We start from the raw sequence: 19,524 nt of genomic DNA, 5'->3' as shown, positions 1-19,524 counted from the left end.
CAAGGGCATCGCGGAGTAGGGAGTTGACCGATTTGAGGTAAGTAATAATTGTAAATCTAGTCCTGAGGGTAGGAATCCTCGGATTTTGCATCGTTTTACTATTTTGAGGTGACGCACATGCTAGGTGACGGGCGTGTGGGCATGCACCGTTGGGGATTGTGACTTGGTCCGTCCCGTAGCAACTATAAAGTTGCATATTTGACTGAAACTATACGATACTTAAATGTTTTAGAAAGAGTTTCCATAAATTTGGCTGAATACCATATTTGGGCCTTGTTCCAGAGCTGTTTCGACCCTTAGGGGCCTTTTCTCATTATCCCCTCACTGGTTTGATTAAAAAAAATCTATACTCAGTCATGCTATACTTACTGATTTCATAACTCAATCTTTATTACCCTATTTTGATACATATAAAATGTTGTTTTCGGCTGAGTACCCTATTTNATGAGCTTCTAAGAATAGAGTTTACAAGCTGATATGAAGTAAACACATCTTCTATTTGAAAAGTACATAAACAGAGTTTTAATAATTTAATGGCTACCATGAACAAGAGGCAGCTACAACAGGGACGCAGGTACACCTTCAAATCCAGCTCCCATCGAACACAGCAATAGCAGCAGCCGACATCTGCACTCAATGTGTAGAAGTGTAGTGTGAGTACAATCGACCCAATACTCAATAAGTAACAAACCTAAACTTAGGTTGAAAGTAGTGACGAGCTGGAACATAGGTCTGGTCCAACACCAAAAACCAACAGAAATTCATAACAATGTAAAGAAGGTAATAAAAGGAATAACTCGGAACTCAAAATGCTCAGCTTATTCATAATTTCAAAAAATAGTTCCGTCTTTCAAGTATATCAGTGAAAACCCAAATCCTTTACCGAAATCGTTAAAGATATGAGTAAGTTTGAAAACTGAAATTTTTCCCAAAATCCTTTCATAAGGTAAATGTTTCATTTACAGATAGCATGAGGAAAGTACATCTCTATGCCTACATGTCAAGATACAGGTAAAATCATGAATGTCATCAAAATCGGGCAGCAAAAGGAAAAGCATCTCTATGCATGTATCTCAAGTACGCATGTCAAATGCAATGCCTCTCAGTGAAGAACTCATGTACTCAAACTCTCAGAGTACTCAACCTCACTGTATCACATTATCTCTTACCGTGCTCAATACTCAGCACACTCAATCACTCAGCACTGTACAATACTCGATGCAGCGTACAACCTGATCCATATATAAATATACATAATCGACTGCGCTAACTGGGGTGTACAGACTCCGGAGGGGCTCCTACAGCCCAAGCGCTAAAATCCGCACGGACAACTCACGTGCTATAACATCAATATCTGAATTCGGATGGAAAACTCACGTGCCATAGTATCAATATCTCACAATCAGACCCTTGGCTTCACTCAGTCATCAATGTATCTAGTCTCACTCACGGGCTCACAAATGTTATGAAGCTAGCCCAACAACAATGATGTGATGTGTAAATAAATAATAACTGAGACTGAGATATGACATGAATGCATGAATATGACTGAGTATAAAATATCAGTGAAATCAATGAGATGACAATAAGAAACAACCACTATGGGTCCCAACAATGCTGGCATAAAGCCTAAACATGATATCTAGCATGATTGATAGCTCAATTACTTTATCACATGGTGAAAATACAGATATCAACATAATAGGACCACTATACAGTGCCCTGGAAACAACGTAGTCACAATTCCCAGGGTGCACGCCCACACGCCCGCACCTAGCATGTGTGTCACCTCAACATCACTCACATAGCACAAAAATTCGGGGTTTCATACCCTCAGCACTAAATTTAGAAGAGTTATTTACCTCGAACAAGCCAAATTGCAATACCGATCAAGCCAAGCGATGCTCCAAAAATACCATCTCGCACGTACCGACCTCCGAACGGCTCAAAACTAGTCAAAAGCAACTCAATTACATCAAATAAAGCCCAAGGAAACTATTCCAAATGATAAAATTGAATCCTTAGTCAAAACCCAAAACCGACCAAAAATCACACCCGGGCCCGCGCCTCGGAATCTGACAAAACCCACAAAATCCGACAACCATTCAATTATGAGTCCAACCATACTAGTTTCACTCAAATTCGACTCCAAATCGGTGTTCAAAACACAAAAATTCGTATTATGAAACTTTAGGCCAAAGCCCCCAATTTCCTCTTTAAAATTCATCAACCAAAAGCTAAAATCGAAGATAGATTCACGAAATATAACCTAAACTGAGTAGAGAACACTTACCTCAATTCATATGGTGAAAATTGCTTCAAGAATCGCCTCGATCCAAGCTCCGTAGCTCCTGAAATGTAAAAATGGCCGAAACCCTCGAAATAGAGTACTTTATAATCTGCCCAGGCCTCCTGTTTCGCGAACGCGGGATAACTATCGCGTTCGCGATGAACAAAAATATCAACCACCAAAAAGGCTCTACGCGTTCACGGCACAAGCCTCACGAAAGCAACACACACTGGAGACAAAACTACGCGAACGCGACACAATCCTCGTGAACGCGATGAAGAAAGGTCCTCCAGCTCCAGCTCCCGGCTCACCTCTACGCGAACGCGAAGGAGACTTGCCCAAACTCTATGCGAACGCGGACCAATATTCGCGAATGCGATGAAGAAATGCTACTACGATCAAAATACACTACGCGTTCGTGATACTTTCCACGCAAATGCGATGAAGGACTGAGACACCAGAAAACCAGTAGAACACAGTAGTGGAAACATGAAGGAAAATGATCCGAAATCAATTCGAAACATGCCCGAGCCCCTCGGGACCCGTCCAAACATACCAACAAGTCCCATAACATAACGCTAACCTACTCGAGGACTCAAAACACACATAACAACATCGAAACAACGAATCATACCTCAATTCGAAATCAATAAACTTTGAAACTTGATACTCCCACAGCCGATGCCGAAGCCTATCAAATCACGTCCGATTGACCTCAAATTTTGCACACAAGTCACATTTGACACTACAGACCTGCTCCATCTTCCGGAATCGGAATCCGACCCCGATATCAAAAAGTCCACTCCCGGTCAAACTTTCCAAAATTAAAACTTTCTCCATTTCAAGCCAAATTCTACTGCGGACCTCCAAATCATAATCCAGACGCGATCCTAGGTCCAAAATTACCCAATGGAGCTAACGGAACCATCAAAATTCCAATCCGAGGTCAAATACTAAAAAGTCAAACTTGGCCGAGCCTTTCAAATATAAAGCTTCTAGCTGAGAATCATTCTTCCAAATCTATTCCGAATAACCTGAAAAACAAAACCGACGATTCATGTAAGTCATAATACATCATACGGAGCTGCTCATGCCCTCAAACAATTGTGCGAAGTGTAAATGCTCAAAACAACCGGTCGGGTCGTTACATCCTCCCCCACTTAAACATACATTCGTCCTCGAACGTGCCCAGAGTTGTTCTCAAAGCCATCAACCGCAGTGTAACCTTACCATGCACATACTCGGGGGTGATACCACGTCACCCTATCCCATATAGGTTTGATAACACAACATAACTGAATTTTCATAATTCAACCTAGCTCAAGACCTTAGAACCAAATTTTTCACATCCGAAATTTTCTGTATGATCGGAATCTCGCACCTACACACTGTATAAGTATGAACAAGCTATAATCATAAGATGTAATCACATGATATACCGCATAACTCAAATACTCTTAGCAATAATTTATAATCACAGTAGCTGCTCAAAATAACCCAACACCAGTAATAAACCTCATATCAAACAAAGCCTCGCTCTAAAACCTTCGTACACTGCCAATGATGTAGGAAACATACAGACTCATAACCATTCATCCGATCAATCAGTTGTGGAACTCCCTCTCCTTCGGTAGGAACTATAGCAAATTTCTAAGCTGGCCTTCGATATTATCCTTCCAACCATGCTGTAATCAAATTCGATAGTATCCATTCTAGGTCCAACGACCTCATCTCATCCAACATGACCACTCTAGTGACATGGCACCTCAATACAATCTAAAGCCACAACCCGTGCAATCCGTGCACCAATAAGCAACATTCCAAATGTACTCAAACATGAAAAAAATGACTCCAACAAGAGAACCGTCCCACAAGCTCAAAGGGTACCACCACAATGCAATGCTAATGAACCCATCACACAGTGCAGAACCAAAACACATGAATCTAACACAAAGAATCATACCTCAATATAACTCCGCTACAATGCGTGACCCCATCCAAACGCGGGTCCGTAATATATACCTCGAGCCACCCTGCTCAAAATCAATAACCACGCAAAATTCGATACCAAGCACCCAAAGTACATTACCATAACCACGGAGAAGCAAATGGCACAATGCCACAGAAAACCTGAAAGGCCATAGCCAATACGCCATCAATCATGCAATACCCAATTACTCATCTCGCTCAAATTCCGCTAAGACCCCAATAGAACCGCACCGCACGTGCATATAACCAATGAATCACAACTCCTCGTACCATAGAAGAGTAACTAATAGATTATTTCAGGAACACGAATAAGCTCAAAAACAACTATATGGCACATCCCTCAATAACAACAGTATGGAGCCAACCAATCCGACTCGGTGTAGAATACACATCCTAGTTGGGCCCACCAATGGACCCCCAAGTCAGCCCTAGACACCCACAAATAGATAAATAACCCTCTGAAGTCCACAATGATTGAATCATGACACATACTATCATTTGGCTAGCTTCAGCCACAACTTCACAGTCTATAACCATGAAATAATCTGCTCATGAGAACTCCCACTCTCCAAATCCATAGAGCACATGAATCACCATATCCGATCCCAAATCCACCGCCTGACTATCTAACATATCTCTCATACACGATCATCCCATGAGGAATACTTCTAAAATTCTTCCGTGCCATACAACAAAATTTGAATATCAGCCGTTGATCAACTAGGAGAGTGCCGCAATACCAATGAAGTATCCAAATCAAAACACATTGCTCCTTCTGAAATGTATACTCTCATCAAGCCATACCAAATAGTAACATTATTTACCTAGTCATCTGAAACCGTCCATGCTGCCTAAGAATTTTATGATCTTCCCTTCAAAACTGAACCGTGACCTTACAAATGCGGATCTCAATCTCGCACAACACACCTCATATACCATGCCATCATATGGAAAAAATACGAGAACTTCATAGTCCACTCCGAGTCACAAGCAACTACATACTCAATTAGCCAAGGACCTTCCATTTGATTTCATCCAGGAGAAAATCACTATACCCCACATGCTCCTCACGCCTGTAGGAAATATACTCCTCGAACCGTGATAGAAACCATTGATAACTCTTCGAAGCCCATTTGCGCATAACCAATCTATCAGAACCGAATCTCTCTAACTCAACCATGCCACGCAAGTCGTCAAAACTCAAGAGCATTGCCACGAAACACTTGTAGAGACTAGCCACATCATAGGCACCCAAAGAACTAATTATACCCATTACCATGCCGATCCAACCTACTGCCAAGCTGTCCTATTTCTCCGAGTTCCTTCCAAATTACATTCAAATTGATACTTCTCCTCGCCATTACCACAATCCTCAACCAAAATTCACCACACGAGACCCTAGCATAAAACCACACCGCCCTAAGGCTCATAAGCCGTTGAATGCTCTCTTAAGCATCCCAAAAGTACCATAACCGAGATACCCACTCTGAAAAGACCTTCTGTGAATTTAAAGCTGTTTCTTTTACCTTCCTGATACTGAAATGTAGAATCCATAATGATATAGAAATGCTGCGAGTCTCGACACCCTCCAACGTAGCTCTCAGATTCTAGCCATATACAAATCCTGAAAATTTCCATTTTCTACATTTGAATCTTGAATTTATTAGGACCATTCTCAAGAGTCATCCACTCTACTCAAATCTCAATCAAACTGATCAAACGCACCGAACAACCTATGCCCTATTTGTATAACAACACCCTAAGAAGTAATTCACACCTCTAAGCAATCGAGTAGACCCCTACTCCCAGTAAACTACATCCGTCACGAATAACAAACCATATTCTTTCCATGATTCCCATATACCCATTGAGTGTAATACAACCCGTATCTAGAAATTTCCTTACTCGAGTCATTCTCGAACTCTACCTCTGCAAGTCATAATTCATTTACCAGTATACCTCAAATCGAAACCAATACAACACATACCATGCAATCTACTTATCAATAGCAGACTCCCCTACTTGGCTCAAAACTATAGATCAAAACACACAATAACTCACAATGCCCATACTCTATTACTGCCATAATTCTGTAGTGAGATTCAAATAAACCCTTCATAAGCTTATGTAACACATATCATTCACTAGTAAAGGAGAACCCGCTACAAAAAAACATAGGGATCACACAAACCTCAGGGTCCCCGCAGAAGATAACCCACCTACTTTGCCTCAAACTGACATCTCTTTATACCCTTCCACAATTACAACTACTATGCAATCACTTAATCTTCCTGAGTTTGAACTCACCAACAAGGCATGAGAAACCAACTCATTCTACAGTTAAACAACATGAAAGATCTTCCAATACACTCATAACTCGAGACTATGCGTCACATCAAGACAGACATCAAGCACCTGATAGCCCTTTCTACACCTCAAGCAAAACCCTTCTTGTCACATTCAAATCGTATGAACACATCTCGCAGTCTCATCATACTCATCACGTAGCCACCAACCACAAATTCCACTAATAGGGACACTACCGGACATATAAATCCAAAAGCACGTGTTCACACAATCAACATCTCTGTGCTCAAGCTACAGTCAAAACCCGGCCTCAAGTCCTCCAGACTGGCCCATCATCAGCATACTAAAATCACATCTCGCACCTCATCCATGGAATCACAAGCCGTTGATGCACACCTGATACCGAGCGCTCATTGTACGTATACGAATGCGTGGAAGGAATTCAAAGGATTACGCTTTAAACTGAATTGATGCTGCACGATAAGGAATAAAAGATGGGAAGTATATCCTAAATGCCCTGTAGCCTATCGAAGATAGGTATGGACGTCATCATACCGATCTGCAAGACTCTACAAGACACTCGCTCATGACTTGTAGAACCTGTGAACCTAGAGCTCTGATACCAAAATTTCACGACCCAAAATCCACTAGTTGTGATGGCACCTAACCCAACCCGCTAGGTAAGCCTACTAATAACTATCCATTTCCAATAATATTAATAAGACAATTAGACAAGAGGAATTACTTGAATCTTATACATTTTCCAAGGACTGATAGTACAAATTATGAGCTTCTAAGAATAGAGTTTACAAGCTGATATGAAGTAAACACATCTTCTATTTGAAAAGTACATAAACAGAGTTTTAATAATCTAATGGCTACCATGAACAAGAGGCAGCTACAACAGGGACGCAGGTACACCTTCAAATCCAGCTCCCATCGAACACAGCAACAGCAGCAGCCGACATCTGCACTCAATATGCAGAAGTGTAGTGTGAGTACAATCGACCCAATGTACTCAATAAGTAACAAACCTAAACTTAGGTTGAACGTAGTGACGAGCTGGAACATAGGTCTGGTCCAACACCAAAAACCAACAGAAATTCATAACAATGTAAAGAAGGTAATAAAAGGAATAACTCGGAACTCAAAATGCTGAGCTTATTCATAATTTCAAAAAATAGTTCCGTCTTTCAAGTATATCAGTGAAAACCCAAATCCTTTACCGAAATCATTAAAAATATGAGTAAGTTTGAAAACTGAAATTTTTCCCAAAATCCTTTCATAAGGTAAATGTTTCATTTTCAGATAGCATGAGGAAAGTACATCTCTATGCCTACATGTCAAGATACAGGTAAAATCATGAATGTCATCAAAATCGGGCAGCAAAAGGAAAAGCATCTCTATGCATGTATCTCAAGTACGCATGTCAAATGCAATGCCTCTCAGTGAAGAACTCATGTACTCACACTCTCAGAGTACTCAACCTCACTATATCACATTATCTCTTACCATGCTCAATACTCAGCACACTCAATCACTCAGCACTGTACAATACTCGACGCGACGAGCAACCTGATCCATATATAAATATACATAGTCGACTGCGCTCACTGGGGGTGTGCAGACTCCGGAGGGGCTCCCACAGCCCAAGCGCTATAATCTGCACGGACAACTCACGTGCCATAGTATCGATATCTCACAATCAAGCCCTCGGCTTCACTCAGTCATCAATCTCTCCAGTCTCACTCACGGTCTCACAAATGTCATGAAGCTAGCCCAACAACAATGATGTGATGTGTAAATAAATAATAACTAAGATTGAGATATGACATGAATGCATGAATATGACTGAGTATAAAATATCAATGAAAACAGTGAGATGACAACATGAAACGACCACTATGGGTCCCAACAATACCGGCATAAAGCCTAAACATGATATCCAGCATGATTGACAGCTCAATTACTTTATCACATGGTGAAAACACAGATATCAACAAAATAGGACCACTATACAGTTCCTTGGAAACAGCAAAGTCACAATTCACAGGGTGCACGCCCACACGCCCGTCATCTAGCATGTGTGTCACCTCAACATCAATCACATAGCACAAAAATTCGGGGTTTCATACCCTCAGCACTAAGTTTAGAAGAGTTACTTACCTCGAACAAGCCAAATTCGAATACCGAGCAACCCAAGCGATGCTCTGAAAATGCCATCTCGTACCGACCTCCAAACGGATCAAAACTAGCCAAAAGAAACTCAATTACATCAAATAAATCCCAAGGAAACAATTCCAAATGATAAAGATCGAATCCTTAGTCAAAACCCAAAACCAACTAAAAATCACACCCAGGGTCGCGCCTCAAAATCCGAATAACCCAAAAAAATCCTACAACCCATTCAGTTACGAGTCCAACCATACTAATTTCTCTCAAATCCGACTCCAAATCAGTGTTCAAAACACAAAAATTCATATTATGAAACTTTAGGCCAGAACCCCAATTTCCCCTATAAAATTTATCAACCAAAAGCTAAAATTGAAGATAGATTCATAAAATATAACCAAAAACGAGTAGAGGACACTTACCCAAATTCATATGGTGAAAATTGCTTCTAGAATCGCCTCAGTCCGAGGTCCATAGCTCCAAAAATGTAAAATGGCCGAAACCCTCAAAATAAAGTACTTTATAATCTGCCCAGGCCTCCTCATTCGCGAACGCGGGATAACCATCGCGTTCACAATGAACAAAAATATCAGCCACCAATAATGCTCTACACGTTCGCAGCACAACCCTCGCGCACGCGATACACATTGGAGACAGAACTACGCGAACACGGCACAAGCCTCGCGAACGCGATGAAGAAAGGTCCTCCAACTCTAGCTCCCGGCTCAACTCACCGCGAATGCGATCCCTCATACCCAAACGTGAAGGGACTTTCCCAAATCTATGAAAACGCGGACCAATATTCATGAACGCGATGAAGAAATGCTACTGCCATCAAAATACACTACGCGTTTGCAAGATCAGGCCTCTTATCTCGTATTTGCAAGATCAGGAATCGCATTTGCGACCTCTGAGGGGTTCGCATTTGCGAGCTTCTCATCGCAAATAAGAAGAGAAGCTGGGCCACACAGGTTTCACATTTGCGAAGTAAGTTTGGGCAGGGATTCTTCGCATTTGCGAAGACATGGGTCGCATTTGCGATCCTCATGTTTCGAATTTGTGAAACTTTTGTTCGCATTTGCGAAGGCAGCAGAAGTGTGGGAGTTTCGCATTTGCGAAGATTTTCTCGCATTTGCGGGCTTCGCATTTGCGAAGCCCAGGTCGCATTTGCGACATCTGCAGTTGGGTAAATATGACTTAGACGGTATTTTTCTCCCATTCTTCAAATTTTCAAAACCTAAAACCTTAGAGGCAATTTTCCAAAGAACTTTTCTTCCCCAAATCATTGGTAAGTGATTCTAAACTAGTTTCTTTCAATATTTCACTATATTAATCTTGGCTTGAGAGAATAGGACTTAATTGTCTATTTGCTACGTGTTTAAATGTTGGGTACAACGTATAGATGAGGTGACGAGTACCTATGCGTTGTTGTCGGTTTATAGCATACGGGTGGTTCTTATTCTTGTAATTGTTGCTTTCCTTAATCGTATTATCCATGCTTAGACTAGTATCGTTATGTTGATCATTCTTATCATATTTACGGACTTTGGTATTGATTGAGTATTGACTCAGAATTGAGGTTGGTATTGTGGAACCAAATGTTAAAGTGAGACTTGTTCTTGTTATTTCTATCTCCATGTTGTTATTGTTCATTGTTTTGGTGAAAGAGAGTGTTAAGGCACGAAGGGCGATGCCGTGCCATGTTTTGTGAGTGTTAATGCACGAAGGGTGATGCCGTGCCATATTGTGAGTGTTAATGCACGAAGGGTGATGCCGTGCCATGTTATGAGAGAGTTAATGCACGAAGGGTGATACCGTGCCGTTTTTATTGATTCATATGGTGAGGTTGAGAGTAAAAGCACGAAGGGTGATGCCGTGCATTTTCTTTTACTGGGCTTACTTATTTATTTGTTTAAGGTATATCGGTTGATCAAGTTCTTATTACTGCTGTGATTATTTATCTTGTGATCCCCTCAGCATGTCCCCCCTCCCGATATTACTTGTCTCGTTCTTTCATTGTTGTTATTAGTACATATATTGTTAAATTGCATAGGTTTACTTGTGGGTGTCTTGTCTTAGCCTCGTCACTACTTCGCCGAGGTTAGGCTCGACATTTACCAGTACATGGGGTCAGTTGTACTGATACTGCACTCTACACTTCTTATGCAGATTTTGGTATTGGTCCCGGTTGATCGAGAGGCATAGCAGCTCGGACCAGACCACCGGAGACTCAAGGTAGATCTGTCACTGTTCATAGACCTTGAAGTCCCCGTCTATCTTTTCTGTTTTACTGTTTCTTTCGTTCAAATAGTTGTATTTCTTTCAGACTTTTACTTGTAGTAAATCCTAGAATGTTCGTGAATTGTGACTCCAGATTCGGGTAGTAGTACATAAATTGAGGCTGTTATAAATTACCGCATTCACTTTAAATCGTTATAGCTTATTTGCTGTTAATTACTGAAATGTATAAGAATTGGCTTAATGATTCTCTATCGTTGGCTTGCCTAGCAAGTAAAATGTTAGGCACCATCACGGTCCCGATAGTGTGAATTCCAGGTCGTGACATCGGGACCCCGTCCAAACATACCAACAAGTCCCATAATATAACACGGGCATACTCGAGGCCTCAAACCACACATAACAACAACGAAACGACAAATCACACCTCAATTCGAAATCAATGAACTTCGAAACTTCAAACTCCCACAACCGATGCCGAAACCTATCAAATCACGTCTGATTGACCTCAAATTTTGCACACAAGTCACTTTTGACATTACGGACCTGCTCCAGCTTCCGGAATCGGAAACCGACCCCGATATCAAAAAGTCCACTCCCGATCAAACTTTCGCCATTTCAAGCCAAATTCTACTGTGGACCTCCAAATCACAATCCGGACGCGCTCCTAAGTCAAAAATCACCCAACGGAGCTAACGGAACCATCAAAATTCCAATCCGATGTCAAATACTAAAAAGTCAAACTTGGTCAAACCTTTAAAATTTAAAGCTTCTAGCTGAGAATCATTCTTCCAAATCTATTCCGAATAATCTTAAAAACAGAACCGACGATTCACGTAAGTCATAATACATCATACGGAGCTACTCATGCCCTCAAACAATTGAGCGAAGTGTAAATACTCCAAAACGTCGGGTCGTTACACAAAGCGAGATTTATTTCCTGATAGTGAAATTCAATTAGTTCTTGTTCTAATTTTTTTTTGTCTTCTTCTTTTGCATGTGTTGGGTTGGTTTATTCTAATTTTTCAGATAATTGTGGGAGTATATGAACTTATATATGACTATTTGTTGCTTTGGTTAAAATAGTTTAATCCGTCAAAGAGATGCCTATCACTTTAATAATGTACCAAAAGAGAACTAGACCAATATTACTGCAAAGAGATACGGAAGCCTCAGTTATACCAAGGTAACTTTGATATTTCTTTTAGAGCTTTTTCAGTGAAGATTCATGTACTATTTTAATCATCTATTTCATCTTTTGATTATAACTTAATTTATTAAACTATTGTATTTGTGCTCTAAACTACTCATTGTTTGGTGAGAAAATGACACTATATAGCCGTTGTAAAAATAATAACCGAAACAATATATAAAATTTACATATACACACATGCGCACACATACAATACTCATACACTCATAATATATAAACATACATTTTGTATGTTATATACAAAAATTATTCAAATTTTATACACTTTTTCGGCTAGCAGATATAAATAATTTTTGGCACGGGCTAAAAATAATAATACCCCTTGTTTGGTCCTTACTCTGTCATAATTTAAAATTATGTAGAGCATGAGTGTATAAAGAAAAATATAGGATTAATTCCAAGAACTAAGATTGTTTATTCAAATAGTTTTTAACTTTTTTTACCAACTTGAAATACAACTAGATTTAGAATTTGATTTGAACTCTTGGATAATGATCTTAGATGTGTTAAAATCCCAAATATATATGCACTTTATGATTATTGATGAGTAGGTTCTTTTCTCTACTTATTGTAGAGACTTTTTAAGCATCTTTATGTATATATAGAATTTTCATCAGTATAGTTCTTTGCAATGTAAATATATTTACAACTATTACATTAAAAATACGACATAAATCCACCAGATGAAAATATACTGATATAAATACACTGCCGAGGGTCGAACGACACGAACCAACATATAAATATAAATTGTGCACTGGCGATGGTCGAACGGCACGAACCATAAATGCATCTATTTGATCTGCCGAGGCGAACGACGGCCCACTCCCATGAGAGTAATGAAAATTTATCCCGCTCGCGGAAATATATTTGCAATGCGGTTGCACATAAATTTTCTCAAATAATTATTATTATAATATTCTTTAATCCTTTTCAAAATATGAAATCCGAATGGAAACATTTAAAATCTCAAATTCCTCAATTTCAATTCTTTTCAAGACAATTATTACGCAGCCTCAATCTTACTTCTTCTCAAGGCAAACAATAACCATAAATCAAATAGCAATATCAACAAGGCATGATGTAAACTTAACACTACCCGGACATAGGCATAGCTAGTGGCTACGTACGGACTCTCGTCACCTCGTGCGTACGTAGCCCCCACAATCAGAAGCACATATTAATTTTGTTCACCTATGGGGTTAATTCCCTCTTAAAAGGTTAGAAAGGAGACTTACCTCGCTTCGAAGTTCCATAATCGGCTCCCAAGTCCTTCCGACAACTCGAACCGATGCCCAACGCTCCAAAACTAGTCAATAAATGTGCAAATCCATAAACATATACTCTAATACTCGTTATAATTTAATTCACAATAATTTCCAACTTCGCTCGAAAAGTCGATAAAATCACCCTCGGGCCCACGTGCCCGGATTCCAAAATTTTTTGAAGATAAACTTTACCCATAACCTCACGAACTCAAATATATAGTTTATTATCAATTCCATGCCCAAAATTCGTGATCAAAATCCAAAAATACAAATTTCTAGGTTTTTCTTCCAAAACCCAAATTCTACTAATTTTTATGCTTGAATCCATATAAAATTCTTGTATTTGACTCACAATAGGTGAAAATCACTTACCTCATGCCTGATGATGAAATCCCGTCTTCAAAAGCTCCAAAAATTGCCCAAGAACCGAGATGCAACAATCCCAAATGAAAATGACGAAATGGCCAAGTTCGATCTCCTTATGTTCTGCCAAGCTCTCGCTTCTGCGGATCACATGACCGCATATGCGATCCCGCTTCTGCGGATTTTGCCATCGCTTCTGCGATCCAGGACTCAAGTCCATTTCTGCATCTGCGGTCTCCCCAACGCAGATGCGCACCCGCATCTGCGGATAATTTCCACACCTGTGCCCCCCGGCTTCCTTTCTCATTCTCGCATCTGCGACGCCTCACCGCATCCGTGACCTCGCAGGTGCGAACAACCCTTCGCACCTGCAGTCAGTCCCCTTCTTCGCCCAAACTGCACCTGCGACCATTTCCGCACTTTTGCGGTCACGCACCTGCGGTCAAACTTGCGCAGGTGCAATTACACCAGAACTGATGCACTTCAGCCATTCCTTAAGTTTCCACTAGATCCGTTAACCATCGAAACCACCCCGAGGTCCCCCGGGACCCCAACCAAACCTACCAGCAAGTCCTAAAACACAATATGGACTTAGTCGAGCCTTCAAATCACATCAAACAATGCTAAATCATGAATCACACCTCAATTCAAGCTTAATGAACTTTAGAACTTCAAACTTCTATATTCGATGTCGAAACATATCAAATCACATCTGATTGACCTCAAATTTTGCACACAAGTCACATTCGACATTACGGGCGTATCGTAACTTTCAAAATCAGAATCCGACCCAGATACCAAAAATTTCACTTCCGGTCAAACTTCTCAAAAACTTTCAAACTTCTAACTTTCGCCAAATGACCCCAAAATGACATACGGACCTCCGATCTACTTCCGGACGCGCTCCCAATACCAGAATCACCATACAACTTTCATGTTTTGAGTTTTCCCAAACACCTTACACATTTTTACTAAATCCTGCTGCAAGACTGACCTTTTGTAAACTTAGTAGATTTTGTCGAATCTTATGCACCTCACTCTCCATCATGGTTCTAAAACAACTATTTTCACCCATACTCACCTCGCTAGGACTTCATATGTCTAAAATATCAGATTAATACCCAGTTAACATATCCACACCTAGTCCGAATGCACGGGGTGTTACAGCAAACCTCACAGTCACTCGTATACAGCCCCTCGGGCATACCTCACCATCACTCATATACAGCCCCTCGGGCAAAAGATCACTCAGTAGGTACCTGCGCTCACTGGGGATGTACAGACTCCGGAGGGGCTCCTTCAGCTAAGGCACTATAACAAGCCACCTCGTGGCATAAATCAATCGGGCCCTGGGCCTCACTCAATCATGATTTAGTAAAACATGCTGCGGTGTGCAGCCCGATCCCATAAATATCCTCACAAATCAGGCACTCGGCCTCACTCTGTCATGAATCAGTAAAACATGATGCGGCGTGCAGCCCGATCCCATAAATATCGTCACAAATCAGGCCCTCGGCCTCACTCAGTCATAAACCTCTCAAGTCACTCGGGCTCTCAGTAAAAATAGGGTACTCAGCCCAAAAACAACATTTATATGCATCAAAACAGAGCAATACAGACTGAGTTATGAAATAAATAGGTATAACATGACTGAATATATATTTTCAATCAAAAATAGTGAGAGGATAGTAAGAAAAAGTCCCCTAAGGGTCCAAACAACTCTGGCACAAGGCCCAAACGTGGCATTCAGCCCAATTTACAGAAACGCTTTCTAAAACACATAAGTATCATATACTTTCAACCAAATACGCAACTTTATAGTTTCTACGGGACGGACCAAGTCACAATCCCCAACGGTCACATCCACACGCACGTCACCTAGCATGTGCGTCACCTCAAATAGTAGAACGATACGAAATCCGGGGTTTCATACCCTCAGGACTAGATTTACAATCGTTACTTACCTCAAACGGTCAAATCTCTACTCCGCGATGCTCCTGCCCCTCGACTCGGCCTCCAATCGCTCCGAATCTATTCACAGCAAGAACAATACCATCGATATGCACTAATGGAATGAATTCTACAAGAAAAACTATCAAATTAGACACAAATCTCGAAATCCACTCAAACTTGGCCCCCCGACCCACGTCTCGGAATATGACAAAGGTCACAAAACTAGAAAGCCCTTTCACTCACGAACCCACACATATGAAATTTATCAAAATCCGACTCCATTTGACCCCTCAAATCCTCAAATCAAACTCTCCAAAATCCCAAGCCCTAACCCCTCATTTTCACCCCTAATCTTCACTAATTACATGATTAAACAACGGGAAATTACCATAAACACGAGTATTAGGGCTCAAATAACTTACCTCAATGAAAACCCCCTTGAATCCCTCTTCAAATCACTCCCAAAAGCTCCAAAACCGAATAAAAATGGTGAAGAATGCACCACAATTCGCGAAGTGTGAAATATATACCTTCTGCCCAGGATTTTCGCACCTGCAGCCTATTTCTCGCGCCTGCGGGACCGCATCTGCCGTCAAGGTGCCGCACCTGCGAACTCCACTTAACTCACCTGCTTCCGCGCCTGCGCCCCAGGCCACGCACCTACGGGCTCGCAGGTGCGGCCAAGCCTGCGCACATGCGCTCCATCCTCAGCTTTCCAAATTCCGCATCTGCGATTCACCTTCCGCGCCTGCGACCCTCGCACCCGCAGTTCCCACTCCACAGGTGCGGAAACATCAAAAGCAGCAGCTTCAGCTGCATTATTTCACTTCCCAACTCTCCGTTAACTATCCGAAATCATCCCGAGCCCTTCGGGACCTCAACCAAACATGCCAACACATCTCATAACATCATTCAAACTTATTCAAACCTTCAAATCGCTCAAAAGAACATCAAAACACCAAATTACCCTCGGATTCAAGCCTAAGAACTTCTAAACTTTCAAATTCCTCAAACGATGTCGAAACCTACCAAACCTTGTTCGAATGACCTCAAATTTTGCACACACGTCATCAATGATACTACGAACCTACTCCAACTTCCGGAATTCCATTCCGACCCCGATATCAAATTTTCCACTACTGACCAAACTCGCCAAATTTCCAATTTTGCCAATTCAAGCCTAATTCTACCACGGACCTCCAAATCAGAATCCCGACGCGCTCCCAAGTCCAAAATCACCTAACGGAACCATCAAAATTCAAATCCGAGGTCGAATACTAAAAAGTCAAAACTGGGCCAAACCTTTCAAATTTAAAGCTTCTAGCTGAGACCATTCTCCCAAATCAATTCTGAATAACCTGAAAATCAAAACCGACGATTCACATAAGTCATAATACATCATATGGAGCTACTCATGCCCTAAAATAACCGAGCGAAGTGCAATTGCTGAAAATGACCGACCGGATCATTACAACCGTATCAATCACTATACGATGCACCAATACATGATTGCATACCTTTGTTGAATCCACGCTATGGACTGCATAACTCACATGACCATAATGACATCCTCTTATAACAATAGCCGAAATTTCACGATTCCGATGCTCACAACACACCTCATGAATCATATAAATCCTATTCCAACTCTTGCAATACTGCCACGACTAAAGAGATATGTAGGAATCATAGCCAACTGCCTAGTCAACAATTCATTGAGTCTCTCCTCTTGACAAGAACCATTACCTCATCTTGACTGAATATCGATATTTACTCTTTAACGTGCCTTATATAAATTTGATCGCATTGATCCCAGGTCCAATAATCTCGTCTCACCCAGTACAAGCTGCACGGGCAATAAGCCACCTCAGACTGCCAGAAATCTCATATGATTCCACGATGCCAAAGAGCTACAAACTCGAATGTGATACATAAAGAAACGAACTCTGGAAAGAACTACTCAACCCACGTAACTAATTTAAATAACCGAAAAGATATTATGAACCTTCCTCAGAAAATGAGAAGCAAAACATACAATAATAGATATAGGAAATTGTTACTTAACATCACACTGTTGCGGCGTGCAACCCGATGCACACATAATATCGTTGTGGCATGCAACACGATCCAACCATGATAACCGTGCCAGCGTGCCACCCGATCTAAACAATTTACCCGTGGCAGCGTGCCACCCGATCAACACATATAATAATCTATAAGGAAATACTTACCGAGCTAAAATGCTCATAACTACGAAACACCCAAATATCGACCACAAGCACGCCAAGTGCGTAATGAAATTCCCGAGGAGACAAATAGAGCCATACGCTACAACACTCAAGCGCGACTAAGGTGCGATATATGATTTGAATCTCGAGAGCCATCCTGCTCATATAACCCCGTCGCTACGCGGAACCTCAACACATATGCAATTTATCAAGCCGTTTCAAACCCACACGGCACAATATAATATTACATAAAATAGGCGACGACAAAATAACATCCAACATCCGAATACTCCTCCATAAGGAGCGCTATGCTGAAATGACACATTCGGCCTGATATAGAGCCCACATTCATATTTTTAGATCCATCCACAGACCTTAAGCCGATTCTAATCGTACCGCACTGGGCTAATAACCTTTCAAGGATCCATAATAACCCCTGACATACAAGAACAACTGTCAAATCCAGAACACACTTCACAGTCCACAACCAAACTAACGGAGCGCCCTTCAGGCATAAATTCTCACATTAGCGATAGTACCAAAAATCTCCACACTTGGTTTTAAATCTTCAATCAATCAAGTGACTACATGTCACACTTGTACAATCTTCCCGTGGGACACGCTCCCACGACCTTCCGCACCAGACAAAGAGTCTGCACATCCATACCACCGGCCATACAAATGCTGTAAAGCAAATCAAGAATCCGGAATCAGCACGCAAAGCCTCTCACACAAGACACCAATCTTAGGTGACGCCAAAGACAATACCAGCTGACTCTAACCATCTGGGTCCCTTCTCGCTTATCCGAGCTCGTGATATTCCTGCTAATACCAAAGGCAACCTTGATCCTCGACTTCTATTCCCCATGCTACCTACTGCACCTAATCATGCCAATATGCGAATGTACAAGAATTTCGTCATAACTCCTGAACCATTAATAGGGTACACACTTCATCATGTAGAAGCCTTTCACTTAACTCATTTCAGGAGAACCATTGCAACACGTGACTGAATTCCCATAACTGTAGAAAATATAATTCTCTAGTAGTAGTCTAAACCATCATAACTCTTCCGGGATCCATCTACCCGTAACAGGCCATAATACTCGAATGCCTCTGAATAAAATTAGTTACGGCGGCCGTCATGCCTCGTACGTACCGCCACAAATCACATGCATGGTTTAACACGCTAAAGGAACTGAATCATTGCCGCCATCATGCCCAGTGCAACCATTGCTAACCGATCCGATTTCTTCTAATTTACCACGAACCATCTCATACCCACCTCGTGCGCATATTCGCATATTCAACTGGTACACCCATTCTGAAAATTCCTCTATGAGTTCGAAGTTATTTTTCTCCCATTCCTCTAATGCTACATCGCCGACCGAAGATAACATAGAACACTCCAAGCCCCTTTTCATAATCCGCTGCAAAAGCTCGATACTTAACCATACTATGGACTTGAAATCCTTAGGCATCGCACTTTAACTTCGAATCCAC

Source organism: Nicotiana attenuata, chromosome 8, assembly GCF_001879085.1.
Source record: "Nicotiana attenuata strain UT chromosome 8, NIATTr2, whole genome shotgun sequence".
Classification (NCBI taxonomy): Eukaryota; Viridiplantae; Streptophyta; class Magnoliopsida; order Solanales; family Solanaceae; genus Nicotiana; species Nicotiana attenuata.
The sequence above is the reverse complement of the archived record's forward strand: the minus strand, read 5'-3'. Positions refer to the sequence as shown.